Here is a 17,319-nt window from a genome sequence, read left to right as displayed (position 1 = left end):
ACTCTGGTTCAACTGAACTTATCATTGACCTGCTCCAGCTATTCATGGATTTCATGTTCCCAAACAACGATGGAGGTTTTATGGATGACAATGCACTGTTACTCCGAGCCACAACTGTTCGTAATTGGTTTGAAGAACGTTCTGGGAAATTCGATCGAATGAGCTGGCCAACAAAACCGCCCGTCGTGAATACCATTCAACATTTATGGGAAGTAATCTAGAGGTCATTTTGTGAACAAAATCTTGCACTGACCGCACTTCCGCAGTTGTGGACGGATATAGAGGCAGCATGACTCAATTTTTCAGCAAATGATTTCCCAAGAATTGTTGAATCTGTGCCGTTCGAGTAATTATTTCCAAAGAATTGTTGACTCTATGCCGCGTCGAGTCGCTGCACTACACCGAGCACAATGAGGCCCAACACGGTATTACGAGCTATCCCACGGCTTTTGTCATCTCAGTGTAATCTTATCCATCAGCATTGAAAAAGTCAGAAATGTGGGTATCTGCTGTTAGCTGACCCTCGTTTATGAACGTCATACGATGAATATGTGTCTACTGAACAGCACAACGTTTCATAATCTGGCCCTAATGACTTTAGATGTGTGTATTGGTTTAGAAGCCTTTCACCGTTTCGTCCCTTGTCTCCTCACGGTACTTTTGATGCCGAAGTGTTCAATATCAGCATGTGATGCATCAGACGAAAGTATTGTTTCGTCAAACTAGAACCAAGTTCAATTCCGAAATCAGTGTATTCATTGCAAGAAAACACGAAGTACTAAAGCGACTTTTGTAGCGAATAGTAACGCACAGCCAGAAAAAAACTAACCTCCTTAACGGAGACGTCAGTTATACAAATATCGAATAATTCAGAATACGCAAATATTACAAACATAAGACATATCTAAAACCTGATAAAACACCAATTAGGCGGCTGATTATGCCCTCTAAGGTCTCCCAGCCACTCATGCAATTCGAGTTTATTTCACATCTCTACAAAATGTTAAAAATAGATATGTGTATGAGCCGACTGATTCCAATTGTGAGTCGTTGAAACTGCAGTCATCGCATGCTAAGCTTTATTTACTTATTTCGTATTACGACATGCACAGTTTTATGTTCCTGCAGACTGAAAGCAAACAAATATTCGTTTACAAAATATGAGAGTATACACGTGATGTGTTACGACAGTGAAAGGAACCTGTAACCACTTGAGACAGTTCCACAATTTCCTCCAAAACATCGTAGCACAACACACACACAAATGTCACGCTAACGAATGTAAATCCACCTTATGATGGAGGTTTAAACCTTTGAAAGGCGTCGTGGAGATAAATAAACAGTGACTGGTAACAGTAAACTTGTTGTTTCATTTATGAAAGCAAGTTGCCAATCTTTGCCCTACTTTGAAAGCTTATCAAGTTCCGACTCATTATTTGAGCAGCTTCTTTCATTGTAGGTATCTGCATCATGTGTGAGACTACTATTAATATTATTTGCAAGTTCATTAATACGAGGGTTCTCCAGAAAGTAAGTTCCGATCGGTCGGGAAATGGAAACCACTGGGAAAATCCGGTAAAGCTTTGCACAGATGTGTTGGGCAGTGTCTCTAGTATACCCGTCCCGTCGATCGTGTCGTGTGGCTCTTATCAGTTTTGAGTGAAGGGAGAGCACGTAAAGGTGCGTAGGGAATAGCGTCTCCCGCCAAGTATGAGGACCTGGTTAGAGATTTCGCCTGTGTTATGCAGCCCACATAACACAACTGGCGAGCAGTTCCTTCTTCATCCCAATTCTCAGCCGCACACTGTAGGGGCAATAAAGACACTCCTGCAGCGTTTCCGATGAGAACTGTTTGATTACCCACAATACCGTCCTTAATTGCCTCCCCCTGAGTCTCATCTCTGCTCACAAGGTCCTTTGGCTATGAGGACAAAAATTTTCCACAGACAACGAGCTGCAGACCAGTGCAGATAATTGGCCGAAAGCAGAGGTGGCTGCTTTCTATGACGAGGATATTGGAAAGTTGATACAACACTACGACAAAACTTGAAGTTGAAGCGGCGGCTATGTAGAGAAGTAGGTGGAAGGTGAATCTAACTGTTGCAAATAAAACGTTTCTGGTTTCCACTGTGCTTTCCATTTCGCAACTGATCGGAACTTACTTTTTGGACAACCCTTGTATACAACATGAACAGGAAGGGTCCGTACACACTTCCCTGGGGACACAAATGAAGTTATTTTTACATCTGTCGGTAACTCCCCATCCAGGATAACAAACTACGTACCTCCCACCAAAAGTCCTCAGTCTAGCCACAAATTTTACTTGATACGCCACACGACCGTATCTTTGACAATAAGCTTACATGTTGTGGTACTGAGTCAAATGATTTTAAAAAATAGAGAAATACTGCATCTACCTGATTGCCTTGATCCTTGGCTTTCAGTACGCCACGTGATGAAATTGTGAGTTGGGTGTCGTATTACTGATGTTCTCGAAATCCACACTGGTTGGTTTAAGGAGATCATTCTGTTCGAGACACTTCATCGCGTTTAAGCTCGGAATATGTTCTACAATTCTACAACAAACTGATATCGAGAATACTGGGCACTAGTTTTCTAAATGACTTCTGATAGCCTTATTGGAAACGGTCGTGACTTGTGCTTTCTTCCAACTAATTTGAACGGTATTTTGTTCAAGGGCCCGACGATAAAGCAGACGTCCACTCAGCCATAAATTCTGTATAAAGCCTGACGTAAATTTCATTGGGCCTTGCGATATCTGATGTTTCCCAACAATACTGACACTAATATAAAATCACTCAACTTTGCATTGGTGCGGGAATTAAATTGCAGCAATACCCCTGGATTTTAGTTTGTAAATAATAGTTTGAAAACGGAGCTCATTGTTTCTGCTTTTGCTTTGTTACCTCAGTTTCAGTCCCTGTCACGTCTGTAGTGACTATGCACTAACTTCGGTACCACCAACAGTTCCTACATACGATCAGAGTTTCTTTGAATTTTGTGAGAGTTTCAGATAATATTCTCCTTCGGTAGTCATTTAAGGCTTCACGAATTGTCCTCTTGGTTATTCTGCCACATTTATCATAAAAGGCATCAGGCATTGTCCTATTGACAGCCGATAGCGTCTCTTTCAGTATCTCCGTAAATCCTCAAATAGGCTCGGGCTACTTGTCGCTACTAAATCCAGCGAATTCCCGTAGTGAATAGGCTTCACAACTATCTGCCTTAGGTAGTTCTCAATTGATGCACTTGATAATGTTTCACGGGACGTCTTGTCACAACGACCACTAACAAAATTGGAATCTTACGTATTGATAGACGATTAAAGTCTCCTCTAACAATGACAATGTGATTGGGGAACTTACGTTGTAGTGAACTTACGTTTTCCTTAAAATTTATGGTTACATCTGGAGGTGAGTATGTGGTCGATAGAGTGATCCGATGGTACTGCTGATACTGAGTCTTGCCCAGACAATGACACACGCAGTTTCAAAAAAATGGTTCAAATGGCTCTGAGCACTATGCGACTTAACTTCTGAGGTCATCAGTCGCCTAGAAGTTAGAACTAATTAAACCTAACCAACCTAAGGGCATCACACACATCCATGCCCGAGGCAGGATTCGAACCTGCGACAGCAGCGATCGCCCGGTTCCACACTGTAGCGCCTATAACCGCACGGCCACTGCGGCCGGCTCACACAGTTTCAGTTTCTGTCTCGGTCGATGTGAGTTTCTCTTTTACGGCAATAAATTTACATCTTCATTTTCTTATTAGACTATTTTTCGTCATATTCTTAAATTATGCCCAAAAATTTCCTTTACACCAATTTCAGGCATTAATCAGATTCAAACATTCGTACTTAGTTACGAACAATTTGACAGGTAATCTCTTGGATTTTAATACTCTCGTCTGTAGGAGAATTTTCTCTGTATCTTATATTAATTCTGTAGTATCACTTACGCCAGTATCGTCTGTAAATCCTTTTATTTATTTATCAATTAAAATATTTACAAGCTATCTTGGCGTACAAGATATTACATGAGAACATAAGAATGTAGGTCGTCCCCGGCAGCTGACACATTGTCAAATGTTTGTATCCCATAATGACGCTTCCAGGTCCACTACAGCTATCGTTATCTGAAATGAATGGACCCTAAGATAAATGATATTAAGTGCGTAATAACATGAACTACATAGGTGCCGCTACAGACCTATTCATGTCTCAAACATTTATGATGTATATATGCAGACTGAAGAGTCGAATCAAAATTTGTTTTGACAAAACAGATGCAGCATCATCGTTGTTGCAGCTCTAACTTATACTTGTCACTTAATTCTTTCTTTTCCTTCTTTTTCCTAGCCCATTCTCGTGTGTGCACGGTGTCTTCATGTTAATCTAAGTCTCATGATATTAGTGGCAAAGGGTGGCCCGATGTCGTTCTTGTAGCCCACGCCCCTGCCCGGGGTTGGAATTTGTGTACCCCATCCGTCTACGTCTAGTGTTAAACCACGTGAAAGTGAGTGAACATTTTCAAAACATTTCTGGAAAGTGTAACTGAAGCTGGACTTGGGCACCAACCCAGTATTCATTCCGTCGGATGTGGGAAACCACCCGGAAACCACATCCACGGAGACCGGCACACAGACCCCCGTTATTTCGCTGGGCGTGTTCAATCCGGGGCCGGTGGACCTACATGAATCATGGAAGTGGCGTGACAACGTGCTCTGCTATCCCGACGGGTATTTCAGGCTTAATTAACTTGACAAAACATATCTGTATTAAATCCAAACTAGAATACAGGGAATTTTCACGATATATGGCACACGTCACCTCTGACCAGTTTTAGCACACTAATGATTCTTTGTTAGAAAGATGTTAAGGAGTTAATAGATATTGAGAAACAAGGTAGTGATCTGACCGTTTTACCATAAGAGCTATTCAGCACCACATAATGCAACAGTTACTGTAGAAGTAAATTTCTCAACGTTTAACTTTGCACAAACGTCTTGAAGTGTGCTGAAGCCTAAATCAGAAATAGTTCATATAAAGGTGATAAGTGTTGTATTATACAAAAATTACATGGGACACATGATAATAATGTCGGCCAGATCAGTGAAAGTTGGGTCGAATGCCAATCGATCCAATTTAACAATTATCAATAAAGCTAAACAAGTCGACTTCGACATACATATTGAGTGTCACAACAAATGTAATTTACAAACCATAAACGATGACAATATGGGAAGACAAGAAGAATGTTGTTGATGAAGTACGACCTGTGTGGAAACAGAAGATAGCGTACTTAGTCCCAGTATTACCACTGAACACCCAAACGATTTCAAAGTAAGCTATGACAGAGCTACAGGACTTGAAACTGTATACTGCGTTCTGCTTTCAAGTGCAAAAGGCAGCTTAGCTAAACAGCTGCAGAATAGTTTGTCGACTCCTTGGATATCATACTTCGCCTTCCTCCTTTTTAGACACTGTAGTTCATATAAGCTATCATTTATTGTTTAAATAGTTACCAGAACCACGTAAAACTGAGAAAAACATGAAGTAACTACAACTGTGAATAAGATAACGTATTAAAAACGCTATACAGTGTGGTAAGACAACTGTCAAACGTATTTCTAGGTATAACAGTAGAGCCAATTATGCAGGGTGAGTCAAATACAAGTGCCCGAACGTGTGGGTACGATTGGACGTGAATTTGTGGCTGCATTAAGGCAGGAGGAAAGGACCTACAGTTACTTTCAATAGGATGAAGAAACTGCTAAAACATCAGACCGAACCTCGGAGCACATTTACACTGTCTCTACGCCCGACAGAGTTGTTAGCAGAAGTCAGTCTGATTGCGGCTCTAGCTGGCCACCCATGTCACCAGATCTGTCAGTGTGAGATTACTTTGTGTGGGGAGCCGTCAAATGTAAGGTGTATCTCACAGACTTCAAGAACACCAGCAGAAAATTTCTGATGAGACTGAAGCAAACGAGTAGTCCAGCTTCTATCCACCTTCATCAACTTACTGACCAGGACGCAAAACTGCGAAGAGATGAATTGCGGTCACTTTTAACATCTACTATAATCGGGTTAGTACTCTATTTCCTTTCATCTGCTGTATCCTGGAACTCTATTCTACGGACCACTTTAATTTGCTCCATCCTGTTCTGTTACTGATAACAGCAGATTGCAGGACATCCAGATGAGACAGAAGTTAAAAGAATAGGGACTAGCAGGAAATGACTTAATTCCTATCACTCCTCTAGGAGGATAGGGTATGCAGGAGAACTCGCCATCCACCTGTGTCAGTTCTGCCCAGGTCTTGCCTTCTCCACTTCCTTCCCCTCCCGCCGTCCACTTCGGTGTGGCTCTAGGCCTGGATCTCTTCATTGTACTTTGGGGATTCCATCCCAGTCCTTTCTTTTCAATTGCTTCATCTGGCTTGCTCGATATGTGCCACGGCCATAACCACTTTCTCTCACACTTCTTTTTTTTCTACAGCTGTCTGATTTGTTTTTCCCATGGCATACTCATTTCTTACCTTTTTTTTAATTGCCGCCATATCTTCCATCAGCGCCGGAGACTCCTACTTATCAAACTGTGTAACTTTGATGTTACCTATTTATCTACTTTCGTACTTTGACTGCCGTGCAGAAGGGCAGCTTTGGCATTTGTAATACGAATTTTAATTTTTCATGTTATGTTTCTGTTTCTCCATATTGGGTAAAGTTACCTGAAGGAGCATTTTTCTTATTTATGCTGTTCTTCACACCTTCTCCAACGCCACCAATTTCTTTCACCACACTACCCAGAGACAGCAATGAATATAAATTTCCACTTGCTGCTCCCGTACAAGCAGCTGAACTTCCTCGTCCCCATAATTTATTTTCATTTCCTTTGTTTCACCCATGTTTATCTTGACCACAGCAGTCTCTGCTTTCCTTTCAGTGAATTTAATTTAGCTTTCATATCTGTCAGCCTTTGAGCTAATAAAACTATGTCGTCTGCGGTATCCACGTTCGTGGATCCCCCATAGAATTCATCGTCTCCTAACCAATGTGAATCTTGTCGTAAATGAATCGAGAACACGTAAGAAGATCGTTGGTGACAAAATACAGTCCTGCCGGATTCCGGGTTTTACCTCTATTGGATCTGTGAGATTTTCCTTTGTGGAGCAAACAATATTTATGGTCATCATACAGATCTCTGATGATATTTAGGATCTTGTATGGTATACCATATTTTCGTAACACCTGCCACAGCACTTAACGTTTCACATAATCTAAGGCGTTTTCATAATCCGTGAATTCCAGGTACATTGTTGTCTGGAATTCTTTGCTTTGATGATTGTAAAGGTATTCATAACATCAATATAACAGTGTTATGTCCGAAAACCGGCCTGCTCTCTACCCAGTCGATTTTCAACTGAAGCTTTAATCGTGTTTAAAATAACTCTGGTGAGTACCTTGCTGGGCACTGACAGCAATGTAATACCGCGCCAGTTACTACAATCTGACAAATTTCCTTTCCTTGGGAGCTTTACCACCAGTCTACTATTCGAATACTTCGAGGATTTCTCTTCGAACAAAATTTGCTTCAGCAAGGGGTAGTGAACTTTGATAGTACTTTCAATATCGGATTTTAACACCTGCGGTGCTACGTTCTATAGGCTTGGAGCCTTTGCATTCTTAGCCTTCTCAAAGTACTCCTAGATTCGCCCATTTTGGGACACTGCAGATTTATATCTTCATCTGCTTCGACTTCCCCTGGAAACACCCTCAACTGTTCCTCTTGACTGTCTTTACGATTTAACAACTCCTGGAAATGCTCTCACCCTTGTAGGAGGAAACAAAGGAATTTAACAGAAGAGGATACCTCTTTGGGAAATAGCGATGGAGACGTAGGGAAGATTGAGAGAAAGTTTAAAAATCTGTGAGAAGACTAGAGTCATGCCTGCTGTTGTAATCTGAAAAAATAACTTCCTACCAGACTTGGTGAGTTAGTGTAACGTAAAATGCCGGAAGAAAATCGGTAGGGTTCTATAAGGTAATAGAATTCCCTCTGGTTTCTTTTCAAGAGATACAGAAAGTGTGAGTAACATGAATGGATTTATTTATACTGCTCACTGGGAAAATGATGTTTATATCATTGGTATCCTTCAGTTAGAACTACTCCAGTAGAGTTGTGCGTTTAATATTCACAGGTTTCATTGGTATTTCCTGCGGAGATGGCTCGTGCTAATCTTGTCAGCTGTGTTGTCCCTACTCGTTGGTGTGGAACAACGAGAGTACACTAGCTGCGAAAAAAAGGGACACAGAGCAAACAAACGAATGCGCTATTTTCATTAGGCTGTTAGCCGCGCACTTGCCGACGGCTGCGGGGACGATTTTAATAACAATAAACATAACAGAGAGTTAGGGAAGCAGGACTAGCGCGCAGGAGGCACCAGTAGCGCCGGCGCCACAGCGGCCGCGCCGCCCAAAATAAGGTGTTGGTGTCGCCCTAATTACGCAATTAAAACTTGAAATTGCTTCACGCTCATTTAAACTTGCTTGCGTGGAGCGTAGGACGGCGGTAGTACCGCCGGCCGGCTGCAGTTTATTCGATGTGCGGGGGTGGGGGAGGGGGGAAGGGATGGGAAGACAGGACAGAAGACTTTGCTTTCGCGAAGTGGCCGGCGGCACTAACCCTGTACCCTGCTGTCCCCGAATGTAGAGGTATTTCACCACAGCGGCCGATGGTACGACACGGAACATAGCGATGGAGCGGACTCTTCGTGTTCATGAGCGTACGCTTGCGTTTTGACAGAGAGGTAGAATGTGGAGAAATGGGCGAAGGAGGTAGACAGATAGAGGTAGACAGAGAGAGAGAGAGAGAGAGAGAGAGAGAGAGAGAGAGAGAGAGAGAGAGACGGTGCTCCCAGTATGGAGGGACGCGAGCCGAGAGGGAGTCGTAAATTAACGGCACTTTATGACACCAAGCGCAATTACTGCCGCGTCGCGTCATCTCGCCGGTAGCGTTCTGTACCCGTATTCCGCCCTGTAATGCGTCGAGGGAGGAGGAAATGCATCATGGGGTGCGGCTGGAGGCGATCGTGGCATTACCTCCAGTGTGTGTAACGAATGGTCCAGAGAGTAAGAGAGAGAGAGAGAGAGAGAGAGAGAGAGAGAAATAAGGAGAGTGCCTACAACACAACTAGTAATAAAACTTTTGTTCAGAAAATATTCTGAAGACAGGGAGTATGTGTATTGTATCGTTTCAGTAAGGGCCGTACATTCTGCTAGCGTTTACTCAGCGAATTAGTGGTTTAATAAATTCGGTGTGGACAGGAAATCAGGGTAAAAGAGCCCAATGCTGATGGTTCACAGAGAGTGGCTTACTTCGTTATTTAGACGTTCATACCGAAGGTGGCTCATAGCCTTACTCGCCACATCCTATACTTTTATCCGTCTTTCGCAATGTCTTCTCCCGCTACCAGAAAACGTATCTCCACCTGAATTCCATCTTTATTCTGATCTACCTAGTAGTCTTCCTTCTTACGATGTCTGACAGTTAACACGGTTTTCTGGCTCCTCCTTCTGGTACCGATGGAAGTGTTCGGGCAGATAGCGTTTCAAATTCACCTTCCTCCCCCACTCCGATCTTAAACTCCTTCACTAATGGCCCCCTCGACGAAATATTAAATTCTAAGCACCTCCCTTTCTTCCACTTTTACTGGGTAATTTTGCTACATGGAAGCAAACTGCAGAAAACTGTCTGAGAGGACAAGGAGCAGAAAATACAATATGGACATATTATCGGTAGTTCGTTCCAAGTAAGGTGGAAATAAAAGATCTTTGTCCGTATAGTGTTTGAGCTCGACACTCCACTCTCAAGAGCCACTGGTTACCAGTCACCGCCCACACACTAAGGCTGACCTGATGCTGATGGCTTGCAGCCATGTGGATAATGGGAATTCTCCGTAGCCCACATGTGAGCATTGTGAAGATTGACAATACCGTCACTCGTAGAAGTGCCCTCATTTGTGAAAATAGTAGACGGGAGAAATCCCAGCAACGTCGTGACCTGTGCGACGGACAAGTGACAAAACCGTCAACACGAATGCGAGTCGGTAGACTATAACGCGTCCTCTCGTTGTAAGTGATACAGATAGTGATAACTGTGGAGTATGTTCCACAAAGTAGTCTGCCTTATTTCATTTCGGGGGCACCTGTCTGGTGATGATATGGGGGTCGTACCGTAGAGCGTTCAAACAACTTTTATTCCCTTGGAACGTATTATCCTGTCAGGAAGCTTTTCCTGTAGTCCGTCCCCATTTAGCGCAGTCACCCTGTATATGTGTGAGGCTCACCCACTGCTTCTGTCTGGCCATAATGACCACTGCTAGATCTTATCATTCCACACATTCTGAATCTCTTTCTTCTTCGTTCTGCTCTACCAAACTGAAAAATTTCCTATCTTTGTCTTTGAATGCTACTATCCTTTCTATATTCCTTGTCATTATAGAAGTCTCTCATCCATATGATAATACGAAAGAGATTCCTTGTGGAATGGCACAGTATCTTGACGAAATATGCCACTACCGTCGGAAAACATGATCGTCATGAAGGGATGAATGTGGTCTGCAACCGGCGTACGACACTCCTTGGCTGTTATGTCACATTGCACGAGTTGGAGCAGTGGATGCCCACGTGAATGTTCACCGAGCATAATGGGGCTGCCGCCAGCTTGTCTCCTTCCTGCAGTATAGGTGTCAAGGAGCTGTTCTCCTAGAAGACCACGGATTTGCGTTCTTACATTTGTATGAAGAAGGAGGTATCTGGATCCATCACACGATGCAACGCTCTGTCACTGCGCCAAAGTCCAATGCCGACAGTCGCGTGTCCATTTCAATCGAAATTGCCGATATCGTGGCTTAAACTTTGGGACATTCATGGGTTGCCGGGTGCAGGGGCATTTCGTTAGGAGTGTTCGGTACCCTGTGTGTTTAGACACACTTATTCTCTGCCCAGCATCGAAGTGTCACGTTGGTTCTGCCACATTTCACCGCCTGTCCTCTTTTACTAGTCTGCCCAGCCTACGAAGTCCGACATTTTTAATGAAGGGAGCCTCCCAACCAGACGAGGTCCGGACATGGTTTCACCTCAGTTTCGCGACGTCTTGAAGACACTCACGACAGCATTCCTCGAACACCCGACAAGCTGTGCAGTTTCTGAAATGCTCGTGAAGAACCTCTGGGCCATCCATCACAATCTTCCCTCAGTCAAACTCAGATAGATTGCGCTTTCCCCATTTTATACACTGAAAGCACGCTCACTGATGCTACACGTAACGTGCGTGTGTCTGAATAGCAGTCTTTCCTCGCCAGGTGAGGCTGCTATAGCCTGCATGGCTTTACATCGTTACTAGATGGGTAGTCATAAAGTTCTGGCTGATCAGAGGATATTTTAAACAATAACGGTCATTTCCCACTGCCTTGGGGCACTACCGAAATTACTTTTACATCTGCCGATTTTGTTCCGATAAGTGACGCTTGTTGATTTCTATCTGTAAGGCAATTTTCAATCCAGTCGCAAATCTGATCCGACGCTCTAAAGGCTAGTACTTATTTCACTAAATGGCAGTGGGGGACGGTGTGAAATCCTTCCTGAATTCAAGGAACCCGGCATCAACCTGAGAGTCTTTATCTATGACGCTGTGGAGCTGAGTTTTACAGTTTCTCTGTTCGCGAAAACCATGTTGGTTTCTATAAAACAGCTCTTCGTTCTCAAAAACGTCACAATGCTTGAGCCGGCCGCGGTGGTCTCGCGGTTCTAGGTGCAAAGTCCGGAACAGTGAGACTGCTACGGTCGCAGGTTCGAATCCTGCCTCGGGCATGGATGTGTGTGATGTCCTTAGGTTAGGTACGTTTAAGTAGTTCTAAGTTCTAGGGGACTAATGACCACAGCAGTTGAGTCCCATAGCGCTCAGAGCCATTTGAACTATTTTTGAACATTGCTTGAGCATACAACATTTGCCACAACTCTAGAAATTTTTTTGTAGTAAGATTTTCCGTTGCAAAATAGGAATAAGAATATAGAAACCGTAATCTCTATACTATGTTCGAGGAACACAGTGGTGCGTGCCTATTGATGTGCTGCTGCTCCCCACCCCCCCAACTCTTCAGATCTGAACCTGATCGAACACATCAAGGATGCGATTGAACGTGGCGTCAGATCTCATCGCCTCCCTCCTCGGAATATACGGTAATTTGGTAACTTGTGTGTGGAAATGTGATGCCAACTCCTTGCAGTGCCCTACCAAGTCCTCATTGCCTCCATTCCACGATGCGTCGTCGTCGTTATCTGTGCCAATGGTGGAAATACCGCTTGTTAGATAAGTGGTCATGATGTTCTGGCTGATCAGTGTATATAAATAATCTGGTAAGAAGCGTGGGAAGCCCCTTAAAACTGTTCACAGATTATGCGGTTGTCTGTAAGAAAGTACCAACGGCTGAAGACAGTATCGATTGGCAGAATGACCTACAGAGGATTTCTGGGTGGTGCAGTCTCTGGCAGTTGACCCCGAACATAAATGAATGTAACATACTGCACATACAAAGGAAAAGAAATCCACTACTGTACAACTACACCATTGATAACAAATTGCTGGAAAACATGTCTACCGCAAAATATCTAGTAGTAACTACAAGGAGCGACCTTAATTGGACTGCGGAATCCCCTAATAGAAAAGAATTTATTACGCAAATAATGGAAACATCATTCTTTTAGGGGAGGAAGGTAAGGCTTAATACTCTAGTCGAAGACTAGATGGTTTGAGACGAAGCACCTGTTCATATAGGATTAGGATGAGGAAAGAAATCGGATGTGTCTTTTTCATAGCAATCTTCGTGACATTAGCGTTAATCTGTGTGAGGTAATTACGTAAAGTCTGATTCAGGATAGTTTGATCGGTATATGAACACCGGGCCTCCCGAACGTAAGTCAGTCTCTTAAACATCGCCCACATCGCTCGGTATATCTTCATAAACAGAATTTATTCTTACTAGTTCGTCGAAGAAATGAGCCACACAGAAAAGTTTACAGTTGACAATACAATTAATTACAAAATAATGCTGCGACTGACGTTGACCAAACGTGATGATTTGCCAGAGACTAATATAAGAAAACATGCCGTCGGAACCATATAAGATGAGGTACTGAATTAATAAATGAGCTCCCAGACGAAATACAATGCTTTGAACTATCTTATAAATAGAGAAAAATGTCACTCAGAAAAGTAAAACGTTTAGAAACACAAGTTGGGTCCCTTACTGAAGTTACCCTTCAAAATTTACACCTAAATATTAGCCCAGAATCGGTGTAGCTTCTTTTGTCTACCATGTTTGTATGCAGTATAATAATTATGAATGTGATAGCCTCACTTAAGAGACAGTAGGACCACCAGCCAATAATTGTGAGATCAGATATGAGCATGAAAAAGTTTATCTGTGATTTGATCTAACACTTTCATATCATTGCCCCACTTCTGAGCTTAAAGAAATGTCGGTTAAAGTAGAAATTATTTCAATTATATGTAAACTCCGCAAACTCATCAGATGAGTGCAGCCCTTAGTAATGCAGCATTGATTCGTTATATTGCCGAATATTACAAGCATAAAGACCTTAAATGAGAGAACTGTCTGTGCACTGTCATAATGTTCTTTGTGAGTCGCTCTACTGCAGTGCGTAACAAAAATAAACATCCCAACTTTTAATTAATTAGCGTAATGATGCTGTTGAACATTTGAAACATTAACGTGTCACGATTAAAACTGTACCTTTTTCATTTTACCTGTAATGAATATTTATAAAAAATTAATTAATTTTTGAGAACTTTTCTTTATCCCACCCTGTAACTTGCTAGTTATGTATCTGTCTACCACATCCAAACATAGACATAATTTACTCTTGTACATACATACACACATTACTCAGAGACAATCACCAGCGTATGGGCGTACACGCACACACACACACACACACACACACACACACACACAAACATACGTACATATATACATTCAGTTATTCTTGTTTTTGTTTGGGAAAGTGGACAACACTGTCCCATACACAAAAGACAAATAGAGCCATGACCCCTACCCCCACCTCCCTTTTCCCACACATACCTATTTCTGAGCAAAGAGCTTGGACTGCTTCCTGGTCACAAGGAACCGGTAATCCCCTCTCGATTAATACAGTTCTGACTCTCTCTGCCGCCATATCAGTTAGCTTAGTTATTGGCTGAAAAGAACTGATATTTTGTAATTTATTTATTTATTTATTTATTTATTGGTCCGTGGGACCAAATTAAGAAGAAGTCTCCATGGCCATGGAACAAGTCAATACATGAAATTATAACACGATATTAGAAACAGATAAAATGAAATATAAAAAACATATTCAGGTGACAAGTAAGTTTAAATAAAGAAAATCAACAATGTAACACTGGAATTTGCTTAATTTTTTAGATCTTCCAGGAGCTCCTCGCAGGAATAGAAGGAGTGAGCCATGAGGAAACTCTTCAGTTTCGACTTAAAAGTGTTTGGGCTACAGCTAAGATTTTTGATTTCTTGTGGTAGCTTATTGAAAATGAATGCAGCAGAATACTGCACTCCTTTCTGCACAAGAGTCGAGAAAGTGCATTCCACATGCAGATTGGATTTCTGCCTAGTATTAACTGAGTGAAAGCTGCAAACTCTTGGGAATAGGCTAGTATTGCAAACAACAAACGACATTAAAGAAAATATATACTGTGAGGGCAATGTCAGAATTCCCAGACTATTGAATAGGGGTCCACAAGAAGTTCTTGAACTTACACCACATATAGCTCGAACAGCCCGTTTTTGAGCCAAAAATACCCTTTTTGAATCAGAAGAATTACCCCAAAAAATAATACCATACGACATAAGCGTATGAAAATATGCGAAGTAGACTACTTTTCGTGTTGAAGTGTCACTTATTTCAGATACTGTTCTAATAGTAAATAAAGCAGCATTTAGTTTCTGAACAAGATCCTGGACATGGGCTTAACACAACAGCTTACTATCTATCCGAACGCCTAGGAACTTTAACTGTTCCGTCTCGCTTATAATATGCCAATTTTGTCTGATCAAAATATCGGTTCTTGTTGAATTGTGAGTTAGAAACTGTAAAAACTGAGTCTTACTGTGATTTAACATCAAATTATTTTCCACAAGCCACGAACTTATTTCACGAACTACATTATTTGATACTGTTTCATTATTACACACAAGATCCTACACTACCAAGCTGGTGTCATCAGGAAACAGAAATATTTGTAATTGGCCTTATGGCAAACAGTTTGCACTACCCGATGGCCCTGCAACTGTAATTGCTTTCTCAGTTTGACAGTGTCTGATAACTGCTCAAGAACTGGAAGACGAAAGGCTGAGCGGAGATATATGTCTTCGTCCACGGCCTAATGCCCGTAAAACAAATATCAGCAAAATTAAAAGCTGTCTATCTTATGTTTCTTGGTTGATATTTTTCAGAAGAAAAGGTGGACGACGGTTTTCTTTGAAATAAGCTGTAAATTGTGAAAGCTGACGACCACAAAGAGAGCTTTAAAAATGCGCCTGATTCGTAATGTGTTTGAATAGGCGACTAAGGTAATTTTCGGACGAGAATAGCCGCTCTATACGGGACAAAATTCAGTGATGTAAATATTTTGCAGATAAATAACGGAATACAGGCATTTTTGTCTACACCTGTCTAGTATTTGTCACTGCGTGATACAGGCGCATGATAACGCCGATGATGGTCTGTTTGTCAGAGGGGCACGTTACGTCCGTTGTAAACTTTTGTCGACACCGAAACTCATCACAGCTTTCCCAATAATTACCACTTATTTCCTTTAATTTTCCAAAACCGCTTCTTCAGATCGTCTACGTTAAAATTGACGTTTTGGAACTGAGCTAGTTTTGTACTGATGTTTAAAAGCACCGAGCCAGATGGTGCGGTGGTTAGCACAATGGACCCGCATTCGGAAGGACGAGTGTTTAAACTCTAATTCGATGGGACCGATGACCACGCTATTTGGTCCCCTCCCACAAATCAACCAACCAACGTATTTAAAATCGTCACTTTATTCCAAGCGTTCAAGTTCAAGTCATTGTTTGAGACATAAGTAGAGGCTGTTGACACTGTAAGCGAGATCAGCATTATTTTGGTGTATAAACATAAATTTCACATCCGAAATTTGGAACTGTTTCCATAGAGTGTGCGTCAGTAACAACTTTCGATTTACTTCCAGTACCGCTTCCGACAACTAAGAGTTCGGATTCTTGCTACCGCTATCCTTCAAATTCGGGAATTCCGTAGAAAGACAGCTAATCGATAGCAACGATTATTCTCTTACTTCCACATTAACATAGCCCAAGAGTTCGTCAGTCCGGTCTTTAGCCCTAACGCTTCTGAGTTCATCCTCAACAACTGAATAGTCTCCCTTAAGCTCCTGTCACCGTGGCCTCACCTTCCCTTCGTTGCAAGACACTCATATGTTTCACGCAATTTATGGTGAATTTCAGTAGCGCTAGGTCTTTTTGCTTTTAGTAATCTAATCACAGATATTTATCTCAGCTGGTATAATTGTTACCGCAGCACTCATTTTAACGCACAGACCATCAAAGGAGACAACCGTGAACAGACGACACTCTGAAGGTTACGCCCGCAGTTCTATTGTGCATATGTGCACCAATTAATAATAGCAGTTGATTTTAAACCGCGGTTGACACCTAATTTCAAGATGAATTTTGTATTTTGTAAATACTGCTGGTACTAAGGCAGCATTCCACAAATCCCATTATCTATGTTTAGTTTCGACTCCAGCTTTGTCGTGAATGGAAAACTTTGTTTGTATTGACGTTTGGAAACAGTTTGTGCTTGCTTCCAAAAGCTTTGCTTACTTTAGCTTCCGAAACAACACTTAACGACGTGTTCTAAGAAATCCAACTGCCAATAGCAATGTTTGAATATGGTACTATGGTAATTTTAGGAAGAGAACAGCAGCTCTATACGGGAAAAATTCATATGTAACTATTTTGCAAATAGGCCAATAAATAACCGAACATGGGAATTTGTGTCCATACCTGACTAGTGCGTGTCACGTGATATAGATGCACGTTAATGCCAATGATGGTCTGTTTGACAGTGCGGCACGCTACGCTCTTTGTAGCCTTTTGATGTTACGGAATGTGTGCTAGGTTCTACGTCGACACGGAGATTCATCTCAGCTT

This window comes from Schistocerca gregaria, chromosome 2 (assembly GCF_023897955.1).
Source record: "Schistocerca gregaria isolate iqSchGreg1 chromosome 2, iqSchGreg1.2, whole genome shotgun sequence".
NCBI lineage: Eukaryota > Metazoa > Arthropoda > Insecta > Orthoptera > Acrididae > Schistocerca > Schistocerca gregaria.
The sequence above is the reverse complement of the archived record's forward strand: the minus strand, read 5'-3'. Positions refer to the sequence as shown.